The sequence below is a fragment of the Glycine soja genome, chromosome 20 (assembly GCF_004193775.1).
Source record: "Glycine soja cultivar W05 chromosome 20, ASM419377v2, whole genome shotgun sequence".
Taxonomy (NCBI): domain Eukaryota; kingdom Viridiplantae; phylum Streptophyta; class Magnoliopsida; order Fabales; family Fabaceae; genus Glycine; species Glycine soja.
In genome coordinates this window covers 27,132,315-27,138,793 of record NC_041021.1, presented here as the reverse complement: position 1 = coordinate 27,138,793, position 6,479 = coordinate 27,132,315, and positions in this window count along the sequence as shown.

Genomic DNA, 6,479 nt, shown 5'->3' with positions numbered 1-6,479 from the left:
CAAAATAGGGGAGGAGCTTGCCACCTAGCTCGCCCAGGCGAGCAAGGTTGCTTCCTCCAGAAGCAACAGCCTTCTGGAGGAAGGATCTGGAAGGCCCAAGTGGGCCAGATTGCTATTTGCATCCCCCTTTTTACTAAATGCACCCCCGCTTCTATTTTTTTGGTAATTCTTTTTTCGTAACGTTACGAAACTTTACGAATTTCGTAACGATACTTATTTTCCTTCCGCAAGGTTACGAATCCTTACGGAATATATATTTACTCTTTTTTAGTTTTCGAAGAAGTTACGGAAACTCACGGATTACGCAAAAACACCTTTTTTCGATTTTCGTCACATCACGGAATTTCACGGATTGCGCTAGCCTGCTTCCTTTTAATTTCTGACACGTCTCGGGACTTCATTTATTGTGCAACAAAGGACGCCAAGTATCTCAAAGAGGCTAACCAAAGGTTGCATGTCAACAAGTAATAATCCCCAGACGAAATTAGGTATGACAACATGCAAAGCGGCATCAAATTAATACTGGCTCCCAAATCAATAAGAGCCTTGCCAACAGAAACTTCACCAATTGAACACGGAATAGTCACACTCCTAGGATCTTTGTGCTTAGGTGGAAGAATCCTCTGAATTACAACACTGCAATTTCCTTCCACAATGATGTTTTCACTGTGAATGTACTTATTCTTCCGTGTGAGCATATCTTTTAAAAACTTAGAGTACAACGACCTTTGTTGAAGAGCTTCTCCAAAGGGCATAGTAATCTCCAATTTCTTGAAGATATCAAGGAAACGAGCCAAATGTCGTTCCTTGTCTTTCTTTGTTGGTACCAAGGGATATGGCACCTCCTCCCTTTTGCTTGGACTTGCCTCCTTTCTTTTTTTCTCTAGCCAGCTTACTCTTGGTCTTTTTGTTCTCTTCTTTTTTCTCATTCTCTTTTTCTTTTCATTTTTTTTCATTTTCATTTTCCTTCTCTCTTTCTTTTTCTTTTTATTTCTTTTCCTTCTCACTTATTTCTTTTTCACTCACAATTATTGGTATCTCCTTCTGCTGATCATCTTCTGCTTCCACTTCTTCCTCAGTCTCACTCAAAGGTTCCACCACTGGGTCAATTTCTGGTTCAGTCACTAGCTGTTGTTTTTCTTCACCTATCCTCTTCTCAGCTTCATTCACGCTCACCATTTTGCTTCTAGTCATAATAGCCTTGCACTCCTCCTTAGGATTCTTCTCTGTGTTGGCTCCAAAGTTGCTTGACGGTCGGTCTGTGTTCATTTTCCCATATGATTCCTTCTTCTCCAATTTTCAACAAATATATTCAAGGGAAATGAAACACCGGAAAGCGCACCGGGTCGTCAAGTATTTAAAATTAAAACAGAGTGATCCGAGTATCGAACTTAGGGAGCTTGCTTATTAGATAAAGTTTTACTCAGGAGTAAGGCATTGTTGGAACAAACATTGATAATTGATGGTTAAAAATAGAAATAAACTACTTCTATGGTAAACCAATAAATGCAAGTAAGTAAAAGTTGACAACAATGGGTAAAAAGCGTTGGGTCTTTCTAAGAAACAAGTTGATGCATATGAGGATATTTCTCTAATTAATCATGTTCTTGTGTTCTATGTTGTAGCCTAAAGTATTAAACCTCGATCCCTCGTAAGTTTATACTAATTTAACCTAAGCTTCGTCCGCAGATCCCTCTTGTAAGACTAGGCTTAACTTAAACAGCATTATCATCACAGCATATTTAGAAAACCAAAACCCCAACAATCCATCCCTGGTAATGTGGTTATTTAGTCATGCTTCTGTCAAGTTCTAAGGCAACAGTACATTTCCCAATGCTAAAGTCACCTAACTGTGCATACAAATGGATGATTAGACCAAGAGCATGCATAAATTAAGCATTGAAAGAAGCATTGAACACATAAAACACAATTAATTAGATGTTAAAGTAATTACATCAGTTGTTCCTCAGAAATCCCCAACAAGGGTGTTTAGCCAGCCATTACAGAAAAACCCTAACACAAATGAGATTGAGAGTACAGAATAATTGTTCCTTACACAAGAAGGAGGATCCCTCCTCCTCTTCTTAGCACCTCGCAATCACTCTACAACTCACTAATCTCTCTCTAATTGAAGAACCCTAGGCTTCTCTATAAAGCTTCTCCTCTTGCTGCCTCCAGAGCTTCTATCTCGAAATTAGCATTGTGGTATACTAGCTCTGGAATTATGTACTGCTTGCTAAAATTGTGTACCTTAATTCTGCACAAGATAGACTTTAAATAGGCTCTGAATCTGCCACGTTGCGCTTAGCGCCACCCTCACGCTTAGCCCAAGTTAGTGGATTGGAGCTTAGCTCCAGTCATGCGCTGAGCCTGGCTAAAGACAACCATTGCGCTTAGCGAGCAGATCTCGCGCTTAGCGCTTGGCCTTGATATTTATGCTTTGCTAGATTCTTCTGTCGCGCTAAGCGCACTGAAGTTGCGCTTAGCGTGGAATGCGAGTTGAGCCCAAATGGTGAGTTGAGCGCAACTGCCACTTTTAACACTTCAAGACTTAGCCTCTTTTAACCGGAAATTGAACAGATTTCATCATTAAATCAAATGGAAAATATTCTAGAGACAACTATAACAATAAAACAAGATTTATTTACAAATCCCTACAAAATAACTATAAATTGGGGAAACTATACAAATTTTGGAAAATGTTTTCTATACAAAAGTTAGTCATATAAAACGACTAACAGTCTGCCAGTTGTTTTGCCAATTGTCCCACCTGGATTTCTAGATTCCTGATGGCTGACTCTGTGCTCTTTTGATTGGACATGGATACTTGCATGTGTTGGATCAAGTGGCCTCGGAACAATTAAGAAGGAGGGGTTGAATTAATTATGAACGTGTCTTGACTCATTAAAAAATTATCCTTCTAAATGTTACTAGATTCAATTAGGCTTTACTACTAAGTTATGAGAAAGTAAAGAACAGAAACAATAACTTAGACAAAAGTAAAGCGGAAATAAAAAAGTACACAGCGGAAATTAAAGAGTGTAGGGAAGAAGAAGACAAACACAAGATTTATACTGGTTTGACAACAACCCGTGCCTACATCCAGTCCCCAAGCAACCACCAGTTCTTAAGATTTCCAATAACCTTGTAAAATCCTTTACAAGCAAAGATCCACAAGGGATGTACCCTCCCTTGTTCTCTTTGAACAACCAAGTGGATGTACGCTCCACTTGAACTGATCCACAAGAGATGTACCCTCTCTTGTTCTCAGTATTGCAACCCAAGTAGATGTACGCTCTACTTGTACCACAAAGGATGTACGCTCCAATGTGTTAAGACAAAGAATTCTTAGGCGGTTAGTCCTCTGAATCTTTGTAAGGGGAAACAAAAGATATCTCAGGCGGTTAGTCCTTTGAAATATTTTGTTTAAAGGAAATGGAAAGAATCAAAAGAATTCTCAGACGGTTAGTCCTTTGAATCTTTTGTCAAGAGGGGGAAGGCCGAATCAAAAGAATTCTCAGACGGTTAGTCCTTTGAATCTTTTGGCAAGAGGGAGAAGGGATGAAAAGATAGCACACTTTTATTTTCTGTAGAATTTCCACTTGCAGAAAGAAACAAAGTTTAGAAAACTTTTTGGCAAAGAAAAAGCAATGGGCATTGGTTAGAGAAAGATTGTGAAAAAAAATTGTTTGGAAGAATATCATATATGTATTTTGAATGTGTGCCAAAGTCATGCTTTTATAGACTCTTTATGTCTGGTCAAAGAAACCATTGGAAGAGTTGTGACTTTAGAAAAAACCATGTTAAGAGTTATAACTCATAACTTTTTCTTCAAAACTGTTCACTGGTAATCGATTACCACAAAGGCGTAATCGATTACACAATGTGTTTTATGAAAAGTTGTGACTCTTCACAATTGGATTTGAATTCCAACGTTCAAATTCCCTTTAATTGATTACTAATACAGTGTAATCGATTACACTACTTGAAAATCATTTTGGAACATTATAAATCATTTGAAAACATTTTGAAAACCAAACCGGTCACTGGTAATCGATTACTGATAACTAGTAATCGATTCCTAGAGAGTAATCACTCTGGTAGCTTAGAAAATTTTGAGAAAATTCTTTTGTAAAACAAAACTGTGCTATTTGGTTTTTGAAAAATTCTTTTAATACTTATCCTATATGAAGTCTTGACTTGTTGCTTCTTGATTTCTTCTCTTGAATCTTGGATTGGATTCTTGATGCTTGATCTTGAAGTCTTGAATCAATCACTTGGGCTTTTGGCATCATCAAAATTGCTTGGTTCATCATCATGAAGCTTGCTTCTACAGCATGAACTGAGCAAGAGTCTCTTCCAGCTTTGTCGTTCTATCATAGAGACCAGGTCCTTGTTGTTGTGGCATGTTAGGTGGCCCACCCTAGTCTTTATTGAACTGATTACCAGGGTGAGTTCTCCACTGTCCCTGTTGCTGATTATATTGCTGGCCATGTTGAAATCCAAAATACCTACCTGCATTAAAGTTTGGTCTTGGCTGGTTCCCCATATAGTTCACTTCATGTAATGTATCTTCTGTGGGAATGCAGCAGCCAGAATCATGTGCTCTACCACATATAACACAACTTGCAAAACAGAAAAGGGTGAAGGTTGTCCAACATGCAACTGAGTTGGCAACTTACTTAATGTTTCAGTTAAAGCTTCAAGTTGCTTGGATAGCAACTTGTTTTGGGCCAACAAAGCGTCCTGTGATGAAAGCTCCAGCAGGCTTCTTTTGGTTGGGATGTGTGCTCTATCACACAAGATTGCATGGTCACTAGCAGCCATATTCTCAATCAATTCCATGGCTTCTTCAGGGGTCTTCAATTTTATTTTTCCCCCTGTAGAAGCATCTAAAAGCTGCTTGGATTGTGGCCTTAACCCATCAATGAAAATATTGAGCTGGATCGGTTCTGAAAATCCATGAGTAGGCGTCTTTCTTAGTAACCCACGAAATCTTTCCAAAGCCTCACTCAAGGGCTCGTCTGGAAATTGATGAAAGGATGAGATGGCAGCTTTTCCTTCAGTAGTCTTGGACTCTGGGAAGTATTTCTTCAAGAATTTTTCAACCACTTCATCCCAAGTCATAAGACTACTACCTTTAAATGAATGGAGTCATCTTTTCGCCTCTCCAAACAAAGAAAATGAAAACAAGTTCAATCTAACAGCATCCTCAGGCACGCCAGCCAGTCTGACAGTGTTGCAAATCTCAATATAAGTGGCTAGATGTGCATACGGGTCTTCATTTGGCAGACCATGAAACAAATTGTTCTGAATCAACTGAATTAATGAATGTGGATAAGTTATATTCTGTGCTTGAACCTTCAACCGCACAATGCTAGTAAAGAACTGTGGCACAGATGTACTTGAGTAATCTTCCAGGGTCACTCATCGAGGTTGTTCTTCAGCCATGACTTCGGCTTCAATTTTTGTTGTTTGAGATTCTCTGGATGTAGGTGAATTAGAAGATGATGACTCAGAAAAGTGAGCCTCTTCAAGGATTGATGCTACTATTTTGTCATGCAAAAGCTTTCTTTTTCTCTTTGTGTTGTTTCTTCTGAAGGTTGCTTCAATTTCTAAATCCAATGGAACCAATTCACTTGCAGAAGATCTAAGCATGCAAACACTAATAGGAACAGCAATTAACTAATTCAAGAAGAAAATAAATTCTGAACTAAACAAATATTAACAAAAACAAAAATTAATAAATCAAAGAATAATGAATTAATGCCTACAAACTGAACTAAACTTTCCAAATGGAAAAAAGTTCCCCGGCAACGACGCCAAAATACTTGTTTCGCTCTCCGGGATACTACTTGTTTGTGTGGATGCAAAATCTACCAGCAAGTGCACCGGGTCATCAAGTAAATAATTAAAACGGTGTGAACCGAGTATCGAACTCAAGGAACTTGTTCATTTGGTAAAGGTTTGTTCAATAAGCAGGCATTTGCAAACAAAAATCATGATTGTGAATGAAAATAAAAGTATGTTCTATTCTAATTACAAAGCAGTAAACATGAGCAAGTAAGTGTGAAAACAGATATCTAAAGGCGTTGGGTCCTCTTACTGAGCAAATTGATGCAATTAAGGATGTTTCTCTAATTAAAGATGTTTGTGTTCTATGCTGAAGGCTCAAATACTAAACACCGATGTCTCGTGAGTTTAGCCAAATTCTAATTAAACTTCGTTCGCAGATGTCTCTTGTTGAACTTAGCTTAATTGAATAACTTTATGATCACAGCATAATAAAAACTCAATTACCGCACTACGTGTCCAGACATACGGTAACCTAATCCTGCTCTATCAAGTTCTAAGGAGACAATACATCTTTCAATGCTAAAGCCCCTAACAGTACACACATATAGGTGATCAAGCCACAAGCATGCAATAATAAAGTAATAATAGAAACAATGAACACATAAAACAACCTTAATTAGATA